Source organism: Rhinoraja longicauda, chromosome 9, assembly GCF_053455715.1.
Source record: "Rhinoraja longicauda isolate Sanriku21f chromosome 9, sRhiLon1.1, whole genome shotgun sequence".
In the NCBI taxonomy this organism is placed as follows: Eukaryota; Metazoa; Chordata; class Chondrichthyes; order Rajiformes; family Arhynchobatidae; genus Rhinoraja; species Rhinoraja longicauda.
Window position 1 is genome coordinate 35,616,860 of NC_135961.1, and position 19,020 is coordinate 35,635,879.

The 19,020-nt window shown below is 44.6% G+C and overlaps 1 protein-coding gene across 1 annotated transcript in view; it reads right to left on the bottom strand.

The window, feature by feature from the left end:
• The window catches only part of tagapb (T cell activation RhoGTPase activating protein b), a 33,080-nt gene extending 17,519 nt beyond the window's left edge, over positions 1-15,561 (bottom strand). Inside the window, exon 1 of the mRNA XM_078405859.1 lies at positions 15,464-15,561. The gene's annotated coding sequence lies outside the window, so the exon portion shown is untranslated. The remainder of the gene's footprint in view (positions 1-15,463) is intronic.
• Between the last annotated feature and the right edge of the window lie 3,459 nt (positions 15,562-19,020).

Sequence of the window (19,020 nt, forward strand, 5' to 3'; positions counted from 1 at the left end):
CCTCATTTACTCCCTGCCGCTTATATTTATTGTATATCTCCCTCTTTTTCCGAACCAAGTGTCTAATTTCCCTGGAAAACCACGGCTCTTTCAAATTATTATTCTTTCCTTTCCACCGAACAGGGACATAAAGACTCTGTACTCTCAAAATTTCACCTTTAAATATCCTCCATTTCTCTATTATATCCTTTTCATAAAACAAAATGTCCCATTTCACTGCTTTTAAATCCTTTCTCATCTCCTCAAAATTAGCCTTTCTCCAATCCAAAATCTCAACCCTTGGTCCAGTTCTGACCTTCTCCATAATTATATTGAAACTAATGGCATTGTGATCACTAGACCCAAAGTGCTCCTCAACACATACCTGCGTCACCTGACCCGTCTCATTTCCTAACAGGAGGTCCAACACTGCCCCTTCTCTGGTAGGTACCTCTACGTATTGCTGCAAAAAACTATCCTGCACACATTTTACAAACTCCAAACCATCAAGCCCTTTAACAGAATGTGATTCCCAGTCTATGTACGGAAAATTGAAATCACCCATAATCACTACTCTGTGCTTACTACTAATATCTGCTATCTCCTTACATAAACATAGCACAAAAAGTAAGGAAATTTGTGTTTGGTAGATTATTTCTTTGTTGTAACAATGCTTCTTGGCAATAAATCTTATACCGTTGGAAAGCCTGTTTATTTCCCTTTTAAATGGTGCCACATTTGTAAGGAACATGCATTTGTGGGATGAGCAGCAGAGCTGAGTATATGGGTTGCGCCCATGAAAAATTTGCCAAATCTCTGCCAATGCCAAACAGCTTATTCTGCCATTGACTCTTGTTCGGTCTTGTTTGGTGGATTGGATGATTGAAGTCTGAAGAAACAAGACATATTGGCAATTTAACAATTTATTCATTTAATAAACAGGAGCCACAGTAGCGTGTGGAAGAACCATACACAGCCATAACAGCCTGGCACCTCCTCCTCATGCTGGTCACCAGCCTGGTCACACACTGTTGTGGGATGGCATCCCATTCTTGTCAGCACCTGGGGGTACCAGAAGCTCAAAACAAGAGTCAATAGCAACAGCAGAATAAGCTGTTTGGCATTGGCAGAGAAGATTTGGCAAATATTTCATGGGCGCAACCCATATACTCAGCTCTGCTGCTCATCCCACAAATGCATGTTCCTTACAAATGTGGCACCATTTAAAAGGGAAATAAACAGGCTTTCCAACGGTATAAGATTTATTGCCAAGAAGCATTGTTACAACAAAGAAATAATCTACCAAACACAAATTTCCTTACTTTTTGTGCTATGTTTATTTGCTCTTCCAATTCTCGTTCCCTATTTGGCGGTCTATAATACACCCCTATAAGTGTTGCTAAGCCTTTCTCATTTCTGAGTTCCACCCAAACAGCCTCCCTAATCGAGCCTTCTAGTCTGTCCTGCCAACGCACTGCTGTGATATCCTCCCTGACAAGCAATGCAACACCCCCACCTCTTGCCCCTCCGATTCTATCACATCTAAAACAATGAAATCCTGGAATATTTAATTGCCAATCGCAACCCTCCTGCAACCATGTGTGGAACGCATGGTGTCATCTCACTGTTTCACTGATCGCCACAACATCATACTTCCAGATGTCAATCCAGGCTCTAAGCTCATCCACCTTTCTTACAATGCTCCTAGCATTGAAAGCCTCAGCAATGGCCTATTGCTGCAACAAAGATGCCTCAGATGTCAGAGTACAGCAGGAATGAAAGAGCACACTTGGAGCAACCTAATCTGACATAGGTAGACAACATAAGTTTAAGGCGAGGCTGGAAAGATTTAATAGGAACCTGAAGGGTAACTTTTATTTTTACACAAAGGATACATTGAACAAGCTGCCGGTGGAGGAAGTTGAGGCAAGTACTATCATAACTTTTAAGAGACATTTGGACAGGGACATGGGCTGGACAGGTTTAAAGGGATAAGTCAAGCTTGGGCAGGTGGGACTAGTGTAGATGGGCATGTTGGTCGGTGTGGTAGGTCTTAGTGCATGCAGACATTTTGTGTAAGAGCCTGTTTCCTCGCTGTATGACTATGAAAGGCAGATGGAGTGGTCGAGACTTGGAGGACAAAGTAGGAGGTGCGTGCTTCACACCATCTGCAGCTCATACACCAGAAACGTGCGTGGGATGAGGAGCTGAGTGATATGAGGAGGAAGATCAGATACCTGAGAATGCCATGAATGGTTTCATCCTCACTGTTGGACCAGGCGTAGCCTCAGCAGCGATGGACGGTCCCAAAACCCCCACAGTGGGGGTGGGCTGACGTGTTGCTGCTGCTCCCACCACCTGTCGGCTGCTGCCTCCATCGGCTTGTGTGGTGGGTGTTTGAGCGCCGTGGAGTTGTGAGCAGTGTGCATGCAGTGTGGGTGTGAAGCCTGCAACAGTGTGTGATGCAGAGGTATCTGAACGTTGGAGGTATGAGTGTGACTGGCAGACGTCATCGTTAGTTAGCAGCATAGTACGGTGACGAGAGAGAGAGAGAGAGAGAGAGAGAGAGAGAGAGAGAGAGAGAGAGAGAGAGAGAGAGAGAGAGAGAGAGAGAGAGAGAGAGAGAGAGAGAGAGAGAGAGAGAGAGAGAGAGAGAGAGAGAGAGAGAGAGAGAGAGAGAGAGAGAGAGAGAGAGAGAGAGAGAGAGAGAGAGAGAGAGAGAGAGAGAGCTTTTAAATCCTTGCTGACTTTGTGTACGAACAAAGCAATTATTTCCATTCTCTGCCCTTCCCTTGTGTATCTTCCCCCCCCCCTCCCCCCTCCTGTGTATCGAAGTTGGGAGGTCATGTTGCAGTTATATAAGACGATGATGTCACATTTGGAATATTATGTTCAGTTTTAGGCACCATGTTATAGGAAAAATGTTGTCAAGTTGGAAAGGGTGCAGTGAAGATTTACGGGGATGTTGTCAGGACTCGAGGGACTGAGCTACAGGGAGAGGTTGAGCATGCTGGGACTATTCCTTGGAGCGCAGGAGGATGAGGGTTAATCTTATAGAGGTGTACAAAATCATGAGAGGAATAGATCGGGTAGACGCATATAGTCTCTTGCCCAGAATTGGGGAATCGAGAACCAGAGGACATAGGTTTAAGGTGAAGGGGGAAAGATATAATAGGAATCTTAGGGGTAACATTTTCACAGAAAGGGTGGTGGGTGTATGGAATGAGCTGCCAGAGGAGGTAGTTGAGGCAGGTACTATTGCAATGCTTAAGAAACATTTAGTCATGTATATGGATAGGACAGGTTAAGAGGGATATGGGCCAAAGGTGGGCAGGTGGGACTAGTGTAGATGAGGCATGTTGGTCTGTGTGGGAAAGTTGGGCTGAAGGGCCTGATTCCATACTGTATGACTACTACAAGGCACAGATTTTCTCAGTTTGCATCAAGCTCATCGCCATAATTTGCAATTGGTAAAAGATACACATGGAAAATTTAGTAATGGTCAGATAACGTGTTCTCAGATAAGTTTTCATCTCGGCCTCAAAATGTGATAATCGCTTTAAAATCACAATGCAGCATGAATTTCGTTCACAGTATAGATTTTCATTTGCTTTTTTACTACGATTGGAATCAAAGGCGGCACTGTGGCACAGCTGACAGAGTTGCTGCCTCACTGCGCCAGAGACCTGGGTTCGATCGTAACCTCAGCTGCTGTCTGTACCGAGTTTGCACGTTCTTCCTGTGACCACATGGGATTCCTCCGAGTGCTCCGGTTTCCTCCCACATTACAAAGATATGAGTGTATGTATGTTAATTTGTCCCTGCAAATTGCCCCTAATGTGAAGGGAGTGGATGAGAAAGTGGGATAACAGAACTGGTGTGAATGGGTGATCGATGATTGGCGTGCACTCGGTGGGCCGATCTGTCTGTTTCCATGCCTTATCTTTGAATCAATCAAGGCAGCTCCCAGCGAGCGCTGTGCTGCTATACTGTACCGGGGCCGGCAGCTGGCACGGAGCCCACCAGGATGGGGCCGGCTGGGCGAGGAGGGACGTCAGTGAGTGGAGGGCCGGAGACCGAGGAGGGCAGTCAGAGAGGGAGGAGGAGAGTGGGGGGCCGGAGACCGAGGAGGGCAGTCAGAGAGGGAGGAGGAGAGTGGGGGGCCGGAGACCGAGGAGGGCATTCAGAGAGGGAGGAGGAGAGTGGGGGGCCGGAGACCGAGGAGGGCCGGAGAGGGAAGAGGGTCAGAGTGTGAGTGCTGAGTTCTGTTATCCCACTTTCACATCCACTCCATACACATTATGGGACATTAGGAGTCCCGGCAGTCAGTCAAGGACACGCTGCCAGGAACAAAAAGGGACCTGGCCTAGGAGAGCCGCTGAGAACAAAGGGGGATCCGGGGGGGAGCCACTGAGAACAAAAAGGGACGTGATGGAGAGAAGGAAGAGGGACAACCAGGGCTATAATGAATACTTTAGTAACTTTGTCGGCATCTTTTACGTGACGACTCTGCATATTTGTGCACTTTGCGCAAAACAGCAAATTTCACTGTACCAAATACATGTGACAATAAAGTATCAATCAATCAAACACAAAATTAGCTGGAAGCACAAGGAACCGCAGAATCTGATTTACAAAAAGACAAAGTGCTGGAGTAACTAGCGGGTCAGGCAGCATCTCTGGAGAATACAGATAGGTGACATTTCGGGTTGGAAGCCTTCTTCAGACCTTGCCCAGACAAATAACTTTTATATAACTGACGATCACATTCACTCAGTGGATTTCTGGGAAGTGATATTTCAATTATTATCACTGTTAACTTTCAGTTTCCCATCCATGAAATTACCCTGAATAAAAATTTCTGTTCCTTGTTCATATCCTCGGAATTAACATTCAGCCATGAGTCTTCTGATTTCTGATATAGACAGACAACGTTGACGGTTTATATTGCTGCAACACTTCCTTCCCCATTGCCTGTCTTATGATGAGTTGGTAATTCACAGAGATCCCCAGTTTAATTTTCCACATCATTGTTATTATAATCTGAATTTCATTTCAGAAAAAAATCTAAATGGGCCGCACAATTCCCAACGGTCAGTCGAGGGGCCGCCGCGGCCTGGGGGGCCGCTGAGAACAAAGAGGGATTTCAAATTTCACATTTTATGCCTACACAGAGAGGACCCTTCATGTTATGCGAAAGATCTGATTTGCCACTTTTATCTGAACTGTAAACGATTTACTTTTCAATTCTGCACTTGGGAATGAAGGGGCTCAACAGTAGAGCTGCTGCCTTACAGCGCCAGAGACCCGGGTTCGATCCTGACTACGGGTGCTTTCTGTATGGAATTTGCACGTTCTCACCGTGGGTTTTCTCCGGGTGCTCCAGTTTCCTTCCACACTCCAAAGATGTACAGGTTTTAGGTTAATTGGTTTCAGTAAAATTGTAAATTGTCCCCAGTGTGTAGGATAGTACTGGTGTATGGGGTGATCAGCGTGGGATCAGGCCCAGAGAACAAAGGGCCTGATTCCACCCTATATCCCTAAATTTTAAATTTGATGCAAGGTCTACTCATTTGTTGCATGTTCCATAGTAGAGGCCGCATTTAGAGTATTATGTTCAGTTTTGGTCACCATGTTATAGGAAAGATGTCAAGCTGTAAACGGTACAGAGAAGATTTATGAGGGTTTATGAAGATTTATCAGTCTGAAGAAGGGTCTCGACCCGAAACGTCACCCATTCCTTCTCTCCCGAGATGCTGCCTGTCCAGGTGAGTTACTCCAGCATTTTGTGAATAAATAGATTTATGACGATGTTGACAGGACTCAAGGGCCTGAGCTATTGGGAGAGGTTGAGCAGGCTAGGATATTCCTTGGAGCACGGAAGGCTGAGGGGTGATCATATAGAGGAGTGATCATGTAGGAGGATGAAGGATGATCTTATAGAGTTGTAAAAAACCATGAGAGGAATGGATCGGGTAAATGCACAGAGTCTTTTGCTCAGAGAAGGAGAATTGAGAACCAGAGGACATAGGTTTAAGGTGAGGGGGGAATAATTTATTAGGAGCTTGAGGTGTAACTTTTTTAACACAAAGGATGGTGGGCGTATGGAACAGAGGAGGTAGTTGAGGCAGGTATTATCACAACATTTAAGAAACATTTCGACAGGTACATGGATAGGACAGGTCTAGAGGGAAATGGGCCAAAAGCAGGCAGGTGGGACTAGTGTAGATGGGACATGTCGTTCGGTGTGGGGGATTTGGGCCGGAGGGCCTATGTCCACGCTGTATGACCCTATCTTACCGAGTTATCTGAGCAGTGGAGGTGGTAACACTGCCAGCTTTATGCCAACATACTAACTATTTCATCATGGTCTGGTTCGGAAACTCAAATGCCCAAGAACGAAGGAGGCTGCAGAGAGATAGATGGAAATTGCCTGGTCCATCATGGGTACTGACCTCCCCTCCATCCAAGGCATCTACAGGATCTCAAGAAGGCACTAATCTCATCAAAGACCCACAATACCCAGTCTTCGCTCTTGCCTCGCTGCTGGCACCAGGAAGGTGGTACAGGAGCCTGAGAATTGTTACCTGCAGGTTCAACAACAGCTCCTTCCCAACAACTGTCAAGCTGTTGAATACGGTACAAAACTAACCACAACCTTACTTCAGCACAGAACTACTGTATAAAGCTGCACTATTATGGTTGGTTTATCTCTTATATATGATAATTTATTTGTATATTTATTGGTGGTGCAGTTGCATTTAATGTGCCTGAAAAGTTACAGCAAGAATTGTATGCACTGAGCCTGGTGCATATGATAATGAAACACTCTTAACAGTTCAAGGAAACTCTGTCACTCCATAATGATCAGTGTCCATCTTGTTGACTAAAAAGGAAGAACATGCATTTGCAGAACAGCTTTCACCTCAAGTTATTTCACGACCACAGAAGCACTTCTTTAATTTCTAATATATACTTTAGTCATAAAGGTACAGGAAATTCTACTCTATTGCCTCAGTTAAAAGACATCTGGACAGGTACAGGCAGGAAAGATTCAGAGGGATCTGGGTCAAACGTAGGTAAATGGAACTAGCTCTGATAGGACATTTTGGTTGGCATGGATGAGTTGGGCCAAAGGGCCCGTTTCCAGTCTGTATGACTCTATGACTATGAAATATAGGACAATTAGTACTAGCCTTTCTTTAGATTCAATGTTCTATCAATGTTATTGATCACCAAGTTCAAGAATAGCTTCTTCCCAGCAATTGCAAGGCTCTAGAACACCACACACCACTAACCTCAGCAGCGATGTACATCTATGACCTGTCTTTGGTTCCACTAAGGACTTTGGTTTTAGCACTAGTTTTCTCCTAGTCACTACTTGAACACAGAACATATAGAACATTGAATAGTACAGCACAAGAACAGGCCTTTTGGCCCACAATGTCTATGCCGAACATTATGCAAAGACCAACTCTTATCTGCCCGCGCATAATGCATATTCCCCCGTCCTCTGCATATCCGTGCCTGTCCAAAGTCTCTTAAATGCAACTTAACTTTGAATTTCAGCATAAAATTCCTTTATCTTTCCTCTAAGGTATCACAAAATGCTGGAGTAACTCAGCGGGTCAGGCAGCATCTCAGGAGAGAAGGAATGGGTTACGTTTTGGGTCGAGACCCTTCTTCAGACTATCTTTCCTCTGATAGATTAATTTATTACCTTAGTTACTAAATGTTCACAATGACACCTACAACAACATGAGGTTAATTATTTCCGTTTTTACATTGGATACACGGGATAATGTTTAGGTCCATGTTATGTAGAGTCATAGAATCATACAGCATGGAAACAGGCCCTTTGGCCCAACTTGCCCACACCGACTCATATGTCCCATCTACACTAGTCCCATCTGCCTGCATTTGGCCCATATCCCTCCAAACCTGTCCTATCCATGTACCCGTTCTTAAACGTTGGAATAGTCGCTGCCTTATAGAAACATATAAAATTATTAAGGGATTGGATACACTAGATGCAGGAAACATGTTCCCGATGTTGGGTGTGTCCAGAACCAGGGGCCACAGTTTAAGAATAAGGAGTAGGCCATTTAGAACTGAGATGAAGAAAAACTTTTTCAAACAGAGTTGTGAATTTGTGGAATTCTCTGCCTCAGAAGGCCAATTCAGTGGATGCATTCAAAAGAGAGTCAGATAGAGCTCTTAGGTCTAGCAGAATTAAGGGATATGGGGAGAAGGCAGGAACGGGGTACTGATTGTGGTTGATCAGCCATGATCACATTGAATGGCGGTGCTGGCTTGAAGGGCTGAATGGCCTACTCCTGCACCTGTTGTCTATGTATCTATGCCTCAACTACCTCCTCTGGCAGCTCATTCCATACACCCACCACCCTTTGTGTGAAAAAGTTACCCCTCAGATCCCTATTAAATCCCCTTCATCTTAAACCTATATCTTCTGGTCCTTGATTCCCTTATTCTGAGCAAGAGACTCTGGACATCTACCTGATCTATTCCTCTCATGATTTTATCCACCTCTATAAGATCACCCCTTATCCTCCTGTGCTCCAAGGAATAGAGTCCCAGCCTACTCAACCTCTTTATAGTTCAGAGTTTAGAGTCCTGCCAACATCCTCATAAATCATCTCGGTACTCTTTCCAGCTTGACAACATTTTTCCTATAACGTGGTGCCCAGAACTGAACACAATACTCTAAATGCGACTTCACCAACAACTTGTATAACTGCAATATGACCTCCCAACTTCTATACTCAATAGTCTGATTGATGAAGCCCAATGTGCCAAAAGCCTTTTTGACCAACCTATCTACCTGCGATTCCATCTTCAAGGAACCATGCATCTGCACTCCTAGATCCCTCTGCTCTACAACACGCCCCAGAGTCCTACTAACTTGTCTTGGAGTTCAACTAAAACATTTTTTAAAAGAACATAGAACAGTACACCACAAGAATAGACTCTTTGGACCACAATATTTGTGCCAAGTCAAGACCAACTCTTCTCTGCCTGCACAAAATCCATATCCCCCCATCCCCTGCATATTCATACAACTATCCAAAAGTCAATTAAATTGACATTGTGTCAAGACCAAAGTAGAAACAACCAATCTAAATTCTGTTGTCAGTGAAACTCCACAGAGACCTACAAATGTTTAACCAAGGGATCTAATGCGACGATGTATTGCTGAGCTAAAAAAATTTCATGCATTCTTAGTTGTCGAAGATGTATTTATTGATGCCTTTGCATTTTCCATAACTTGCAAGTGACCCTATTTGAAATGAATTGAATGTGCAGGGAAGCAAGGACACAAAGCGCTGGAGTAACTCAGTGCGTCAGGCAGCATCTCTGGAGAACATGGATAGGTGACGTTTCTCCAGAGATGCTGCCTGATGCGCTGACTGATTGTGGTGGGACCCTACTGCAGACTGATTGTGGTGGGGGGCGGAGGAAGGCCGGAAGAGAGGAGGGGCAGAACAAAGCCTATCAAGTGATATGTGGATACTAGTGAGGGGGTATTTAATAGGCAGATGGTTGGACAAAGGCCAGAAATGAAAAGACAAAAAGGTGTGAGATAAGACAAGAAGAGTTGCGAATTGTGAAGCCAGATGAAGGAATGTCGGTGGAAGTTGAGAAATATTCTGGGTGTTTGTTTTAGTTTATTTTATTATCGTCATGTGTACTGAGGTACATTGAAAAGGTTTTTTGTTGTATGCTATCCAGCCTATGGAAAAACTATACATGATTACAATGCGTAAGAAGGAACTGCAGATGCTGGTTTAAACCAAAGATAAGACAGAAAAAGCTGGAGTAACTCAGTGGGACAGGCAGCATCCCTGCAGAGACGGAATGGGTGATGAGACCCTTCTTCAGACTGGTAAGGGATAAGGGAAACAAGAGATATAGACGGTGATATGGAGAAATAAAGACAATGTCTTTATTAGTCTGAAGAAGGGTCTCGACCCAAAACATCACCCATTCCCTCTCTCCTAGATGCTGCCTGACCTGCTGAGTTACTCCAGCAGTTTGTGATACCTGGAGAAATAAAGACAAAGAATGAAAGATATGCAAAAAAGTAACGATGATAAAGGAAACAGGCCATTGTAAGCTGTTTGTAGGGTGAAAATGAGAAGCTAGTGCGACTTGGGTGGGGGAGGGATAGAGAGAGAGGGGCTACCTGAAGTGAGAGAAATCAATATATATCCCACTAGGCTGTAAGATGCCCAAGCGAAAGATGAGATGCTGTTCCTCAACATATAATCCTCCGAAATTTCCGCCACCTCCAATGGGATCCCACCACTAACCACATTTTCCCATCTCCACGCCTTTCCGCCTTCCGCAGAGACCGTTCCCGCCGCAATTCCCTGATTAACTAGTCCCTTCCCACCCAAACCACCCCCTCCCCATGTACCTTCCCCTGCAACCGCAGAAGATGCAACACATTCAAGATTCAAGATAGCTTTATTTGTCATCCAAAAAAGTTTTTTGGACGAAATTCAGTCACCCACAGTCCAACAATAAAAGCACTAAATTAGGCAGATTACACAACAAAGCATTAAAATAGGCAAATTACACAACCCCAAAAACACACAAAAAAAGAAACATCCATCACAGTGAGTCTCCTCCAGTCCTCTCCTCACTGTGATGGAAGGCCACAATGTCTTTTCCCTTCCCCTGCCGTCTTCTCCCGCGGTCAGGCTGTTGTGGTTCCAGGCCGCGCCGGACAGTCCGCAGCGGGCCGACCCAAGCCCCGCGATCCGGGGCGGGCGAACACGCTGCCGCTGTTGCTGCACGTCGGGGCGGTCGTGGCTCCCGACATTGAAGCCCCCGCCCAGCAAAGAAAAATCCCGCGGCCTATTTTAGGCCGCGCCGGACGGTGAAATGTCCGCGACCCAAGCCCCGCGATCCGGGGCGGGCGAACACGCTGCCGCTGCCGGAGCTCCCGATGTCGGCATCCACGCGGCCCGAGCCTAAGGCGAGACCTCCTCCCTCGACTATCCAGGGACCCCAACCGTCCTTTCAGGTTAGGCAGAGGTTCACTTGCACCTCCTCCAACCTCATCTACTGTATCCGTTGTTCAAGATGTGGACTCTTATACTTCGGCGAGACCAAACGTCGACTGGGCGATCATTTCGCGGAATATCTTCGCTCAGCCCTCCTGAACCAACCTGATCTCCCGATTGCTGGACACTTTAATTCTCCTTCCCATTCCTACATAGACCTTTCTGTTCTAGGTCTCCTCCATTGTCAGAGTGAGGTTAAACGCAAATTGGAGGAACAGCATCTCATATTTTGCTTGGGCATCTTACAGCCCAGTGGTATGAATAATGATTTCTCTCACTTCAGGTAGCCCCGGCATTCCATCTCTCTCTATCCCTCCCCCACCCAAGTCGCACTAGCTTCTCATATTCACCCTACAAACAGCCTGTTTCCTTTATCATCATTACTTTTTTGCAAGTCTTTCATTCATTGTTCTTTATCTCTCCACATCACCATCTATATCTCTCGTTTCACTTATCCCTAACCAGTTTGAAGAAGAATTTCGACCTGAAATGTCACCTATTCCTTCACTCCAGAGATGTTGCCTGTCCCGCTGAGTTACTCCAGCTTTTTGTGTCTATACATGCTTACAATCATGGGGCATGGAGCAGAGAGATTTGTTTAAGACAGCACTGTACATGGTTTCTGTTTATTCATTGCAACACCCATGATGACAAATCAACAAATAATCCAGAGGTATGATGAAGAGAAGATGAAAGGTCTCAATAAACAAGATATGTAAACTCCAAATCAACTAATGGGAAATAATGAGTGGTTACAAGAATTATAAGAGGAAACTGCTTGATTGGCCAACTTTTGCTGGCACTCCCCCAATTCTTACTCTTTGTGAAAGTTCAGCCACTCATTTAACTGATGAAATAGTTAGTCACTGGTCATCTTAGCAGGCATGAGCTTTTGAGATAAATAGTGGATTGACTAACACGTTTAACAGTGCATGTGACTGTCCACGTTTACACAGACTGAAACTTGCCTCATTTGTAATTTTAGCAGGCATGAGCTTTTGAGATAAATAGTGGATTGACTAACATGTTTAACAGTGCATGTGACTGTTCACGTTTACACAGACTGAAACTTGCCTCATTTGTAATCTTAGCAATCCAAAGCAACAGCAGGCCCTGAGGTTTTAATTTGATGTTCAGTTTTCCAATGTACTTTTTGAATGCCCTTTTCCGCTTTACTCCATGAGACATTGCTCCTTTATCGAGAAGACAGACGTGCAGGTTTATTGACTAATTCAGCTTTGCCAATCACCAGCCACATTGGAGAATTGAAGAAATCTGCTAATAATTTTATTTGTAGTTATTCAAGAATTAAATGCATCAGCCCCTTAAACAAACACCACAGGCGCATTTCCAGAAGGCCCTCTAATGCAGGCAGTTCTGCTAAATCTCTTCTGCACTCTCTCCAAACCCTCCACATCCTTTCTGTAATGAGACAACAAGAATACACACAACCCTCCAAATGCAGCCTAACCAAACCATATAAAGCTGCGACATGACTCCCTTTGTTTAGTTTAGTTTATTATTGTTGCACATACTGGGGTACAGTGAAAGGCATTTGTGTTGTGTACTCTCCAGTCAGCGAAAACACTAGACATGATTACAATCAAGTTGTCCACAGTGTACAGATACAGGATAAAGGGACTAACGTTTAGTTCCAAATTAAGACCCAATTAAGTCAGATGAAAGAGAGTTTGAAAGACACCATTGAGGTAGATGGGTGGTTATACTATTACACTCAATGCGCTGACTGATGAAGGCAAGCATACCATATACCTTCTTTACCACTCTATCTACTTATGCTGGTATCACAAAATGCTGGAGTAACTCAGCAGGTCAGGCAGCATCTTGGAGAGAAGGAATGGGTGATGTTTCAGGTCGAGACTTCTGAGTCTGAAGAAGGGTCTCGACCTGAAACATCACCCATTCCTTCTCTCCAAGATGCTGCCTGACCTGCTGAGTTACTCCAGCATTTTGTGATACCTTCGATTTGTACCAGCAGTTATTTTCCTATCTACTTATGCTGCTACTTTCAGGGAGCTATGGATTTGGACCCCAAGATCCCTCTACACAGGGTTTTGTCATTAACTATACAAATGCTCATTGTTTTCCACTCTACTCCAGGAGACATTGCTCCTTAATTGAGAAAACAAAGGCACAGGTATTTGACTAATGCAGCTTTCTGACCAGCCTTGTAGAAGCAAGGAACTGCAGATGCTGCTTTTCGAAGGATAAGCGCAAAAGATTAGAGTAACTCAGTGGGTCAGGCAGCATCCCTGATGAACATGGATAGGTGACGCTTCGGGTCGGGACCCTTCTTCAGACTTGGAGAATTTAAGAAGTTTGCTAATAATTTGATTTGTAATTCTTCAGGTATTTAATGTATCAGTACCATAAATAAGCACGTGTAGGAAAGAACTGCAGATGTTGGTTTAAATCGAAGGTAGACACAAATTGCTGGAGTAACTCAGCAGGGTAGGATCGAGACCCTTCTTCAGTCTGAAGAAGGTCTCGACCCGAAAAATCACCCATTCCTTTTCTCCAGAGATGCTGCCTGTCCCGTTGCGTTACCCCAGCATTTTGCGTCTACCTTAAATAAGTACCCCACCTATGTTTCCAGAACATGATCTTCATCAGAGGTGTTCAACCTCTCCTTACAGTAATAGCCTCTAACCAATTACAGATTGCACGTATGGATGGTGAGGTGTGGCTTCAGGGGGATATGGACACACTGAGTGAGCGAACGAGAACACTGCAGATGGAATGTAATGTGGGAAAACGATGGGGTCATCCACGATGCATGAAACAGAAAAGCAGAGCATTTGTTAAATAGCAGCGTTGAAGTTCAAAGGGACTTGGATGTGCATGTAACTGGACCATGTCGTCTTCTCACTAATGCCATCAGGCAGGAGGTACAGAAGCCTGAAGTCCCTCACCACCAGTTTCAGCAACAGCTACTGTCCTACAAGCACCAGGTTCTAGAACAACCTGTACAACCCTAATCTACCTCAGCAATGAAACACTATGGACACCTCTCACACTGCCTTGGGCTTTTGTTTTCCTAATTGTGTTTTGCACTGTTTTATTTTTATTTTGTATGGTTCATTTACTTATCACTGTCTTGCAGAATTTTACGTATGATTTATGTACAACTTATGGTTTTCTGTGGATAGACACAAAAAGCTGGAGTAACTCGGTGGGTCAGGCAGCATCTCTGGGGAAAAGGAATAGATGACATTTTGGGTTGAGACCCTTCTTCAGACTGAGACTGAAGGAAATGTGGAGGAAACCAGAGTAGCCGGAGAAAACCCACGCGGTCACAGGGAGAATGTACAAATTCCACACAGGATCGGCCGTGGGTCTCTGGCGCTGCGGCAGCGGTTCTGCCAGCCGTACCACCGTGCTGCCCTTTGAAGCAACGGGGTTTCAATATTTTGACCCAGTGGTAAGCAAGATCCTTTCCTTATAGCTGACACCCTCCAACTTGGTTATTGTTTAATTTAGTTCAGTTCAGTGTCAAGGAAATAGGCCCTTTGGCCGACGGAGTCCGCGCTGACCAATGATCACCCATACAGTAGTTCTATCCTGCACATTAGGGACAATTTACAGAAGCAAATTAGCTGACAAGCCTGCATGTCTTTGGAATGTAGGAGGAAACCGGAGCGCCCGGAGAAAACCCACGCGGTCACATGAAGAAGGTGCAAACTGCTCACGGACAGCATCCGAGATCATGATCAAACCCGGGACTTTGGCGCTGTGAGGCAGCAGCTCTATTGCTGCTCCACTGTGCTGCCCTAAACTCTCTTCCCAGAACTGTTCACAGTGCAATACATTGTAAAGCTGAAGCAGTTGAAGTGAGGAAGCTTGCTAGATTATGTTCAGTTACAGACCCTTGTGATTACTGTAACTGCGCTGCTTATTTGCAAGCTATGAGTTTAGTAATAATTACTCATTTCTATTCGTTTCAGTACAAGTTTGACGGCTCCTGGTTCTGTAGCTCCCTGATCATAACTAGTCTGAGTGCTAATTATAAGTGAACGGTTTGATGGATGTACTGGAATTGAATCTAAAGTATCAACAAGACATTCAGGGAATTCATAGGACTTTAAAGGCCCAACAAACACCCATACACTGCAGCACTAACTGACTGGTCTGTGACTAATCGCATATTTTCTACATGCATCAGTAGACAACCCACGTTTGACAGTCAGAGTAGGTGGAAAGTGAAAATCCAGAGCAACTTGGTGACCTGTGGTATTTTGTGAAAACTTGTATATCTCAAATATAGAACGTAGGCAATCAGCTATACAAAAAAAAATCCCAGAGAAATTAACACAATGTTATTGTTGAAAATTACTTTTTTTCGGTTTCAAGTTACTAAATTTAGCTTTAATTACCTGGAAATGCTTTACTTTGCATCTGTCCCCCGTATATTTCTTTAAATGTTGTTCAGAACAGACTTTATATTTTCCTTTAATTTTCCACTTGTTATTGGTAGAACCTGCAAAAGAACGGAACTGTATGAATATCTTACAACACTTGAGGAAAAAATACCATCCATTGAATGAGTCTCAAATACCTTGTATGGACTGCATGGCCTTTAACAAATAATCACATGTAAATTTTTTTGGATTTGGTCCAATCTTCTTCTGGTTGAAAATTATGGACAGTTTTCCATGTGGGACCTTGTGAAAGGCTTTACTAAAGTCCATGTAAACCACATATAATAAAAAAGGAACTGCAGATACTGGTTTATACCATAGATAGACACAAAAGGCTGGAGTAATTCAGAAGGTCAGGTACCATCTCTGAAGAACAAGGATAGGTTGAGCAAATGCTGGAGTAACTTGGCGGGCCCGGCAGCATCTCTGGGGAAAATGGATAGGACCTTCATAAGTTCTAGGAGCAGAATTAGGCCATTCGGCCCATCAGGTATACTCCACCATTCAATCATGGCTGCTCTATCTTTCCCTCTCAACCCCATTCTCTTACCTTCTCCCCATAACCCAGGACACCCTTCCTAATCAAAAACTGTCAATCTCCACCTTAACAATATCCACTGACGGCCTCCACAGCCATCTGTGGCAATGAATTCCACAGATTCACCACCCTCTGACTAAAGAAATTCCTCCTCATTCATGTTCTCTAATGATGCTGCCTGACCTGCCGAATTACTCCAGCATTTTGTGTCTTTCCATGTAAGCCTCGTCAACTGCCCTGCCCTCATCTATAATATTTAGTTGTCCTTTAAAAAAAACAACTCATTCAATTCCCTACCTTTCCAAGTGTAGGTTAACCCTGATTTAGTTTTATAAGTTTCCCGAGTGTGTAGGGAGTGGATGAGAAAGTGGAATAACATACAACTAGTGTGAACGGGTGACAGATGATTGGCGTGGACTCGGTGGGCCGAAGTGTCTGTTTCCACTCTGTATCTCAATCAGTTTCATTTGTGGTGACCTTCGCGGATTGATTGTTACCCCTTGAAAATGTTACAGGGGATCAAGTGTGTGGGCAGGGTTTTTCCATCAGTTCTGGTGCGTGGCGACTTATTGCCCAGTAGCGAGGTGGGCCGTGTGAGTCACAGGGGCTGCCAGGGACCTGACGCGAGTGCTTGACATCAGCACTGCTTCAGTGGTCGAGTGAAGGTGCAACAGCGGAATAAACCCAATTCAACACCGAACGGGGGTGTGACAAAATAAACCACCACACTCCCACCCCTCTGCCTGCCTCACTACAGTTCATTGGGCATAAATACAGTTTAAAATTACAGTGCTGTTTAGGCAAATAAGCACCTCAGAAATTAAAAACTAAACAGAATCTAAATATTGATACCCTTGCACTCATAAGTTCATGTTATAGCAGCAGAATTAGGCAATTCGTTCCATGAAGTCTCCTCCCCCATTCAATCATGGCTGATCTATCTTTCCCTTTCAACCCCATTCTCCCCTTCACCCCATTACCCTGACACCCTTCCTAATCAAGAATCACTTTTTAAAAAATCTGCACTTTCTCTATAACTGTAACATTATAACGCTGTAACACTATCTTCTGCACACTGGTATTTTTCTCTTTGCACTACCTGTTGTACTTGTGTACAGTGGAGAAAAAAGGAACTGCAGATGCTGCTTTACAAAGACACAAAGTGCTGGAGTAACTCAGCAGATCAGGCAACATCTTTCAAAAGAAGGGTCCCGACCCAGAAAGTCACCTATCCATGTTCTCCAGAGATGCTGCCTGATCTGCTGAGTTACTCCAGAACTTTAGCATTTCTGGAGAAAATGGGTATGTGACGTTTTGGGTTGGGACCCTTCTTCAGACATATTGATTACTTCAGATAAATATTCTTGGGATACACTGTGGAAGTGTCCTGACCCCAAAAATCACCTACCCATGTTCTCCAGAGCTACTGCCTGACCTGCTGAGTTACTCCAGCACTTTGTGTCTATCTTCGGTGTAAACCACCATCTGCAGTTCGTTGATCTTACACGTATAGTATGATTTGACTGGATAGCACAAAAGATAAATGTTTCACTGTATCTTGGTAACACGACAACAATAAACAAATACAAATCTTATAAGGCAGAATCACAGGAAGCTTGTACTTGCATATCCTTTATCTTCTGAGCCAGTCCCTCAGGCCCAATGACTTGCTTCCACTCCCATCTTCTCCTCCACTAGTGAGGTGGCAGTATTCTTGTAGGCCAGCCTGCAGACTGAGCAATGCAATGAGGTCTCAGCCCAGTGGCAGAATCCAGGACCAAGGCACACCACTACACAGGCTCAGCACACACGCACACAATTACACATGCCCACAAAGACACACACACCACAGACATACCCACACAGACACATAATCCCACACACAACATGCCCACATAGACAGACACACAAACACACACACAAAGACACAAAAACAAGGAAAAACTAGGAGTACAGGTAGATAGCTTATTGAAAGGGGCATCTCAGATAGATAGGGTGGTCAAAAAGGCTTTTGGCACATTGGCCTTCATCAGTAGCTGTTGATAGAGGAAAGGGAGTGGAAGCAAGCATTCATCAGTCAGAGCATTGAGTATAGAAGTTGAGAGGTCATGTTGCAGTTGTATAAAACGTTGGTGAAGCCAATACTCTAAGTATTGTGTTCAGTTTTGGGCTCCGTGTTATAAGAGAGGTGTTGTCAAGCTGGAAAGAGTGCAGAGAAGATTTACAATGTTGCCAGGGCTCGAGGGCCTGAGATAGAGTGAAACATTGAGCATGCTGGACTATATTCCTTGGATAACAGGAGGATGAGGGTTGGTCTTATAGAGGCATACAAAATCATGAGAGGAATAGATTGGGTAGCCTCACCAAGTCTCTTGTCCAGTGTAGGGAAATGGAGAACCAGAGGACATAGGTTTAAGGTGAGGGGGAAAGATTTAATAGGGACCTGAGGAGTAACTTTGCCACGCAAATGGTGGTAGGTGTATGGAACGAGCTGCCGGAGGAGGTAGCGGAGGCAGGTACTATTGCAATGTTCTAGAAACGTTCAGACAGGTACATGGATAGGACAGGTTTAGAGGAATATGGGCCAAATGCAGGCAGGTGGGACTAGTGTTAATGGGACATATTGGCCTGTGTGGACAAGTTGGGCCAAAGGGCCTGTTTCCAAGCTGGTCTATTTTTGTAAACCAGCATCGAGTCTTACAGCTTGGAAACAGGCCCTTGCATTAACACAGTGCCCAACACCCAAACAGATGCTTGCAAATGTCAGAAGGAAGTGGGCCGAGGAAGCTGCCGATGGGAGTGGGTGGAGGACTCACAGTGGTTTGGAGAGGGGAATTACCCTGGAGCATGCAGTGTAAGTGGGAGACAGGTACCGCTTGCAGGCTGCAGCAGGAAACATCTAGGTCTTCATGCATTTTCTTATCACTAACACGACCAAACAAATCTCGGGCATCAGACACAGGGCAGCAAGTCT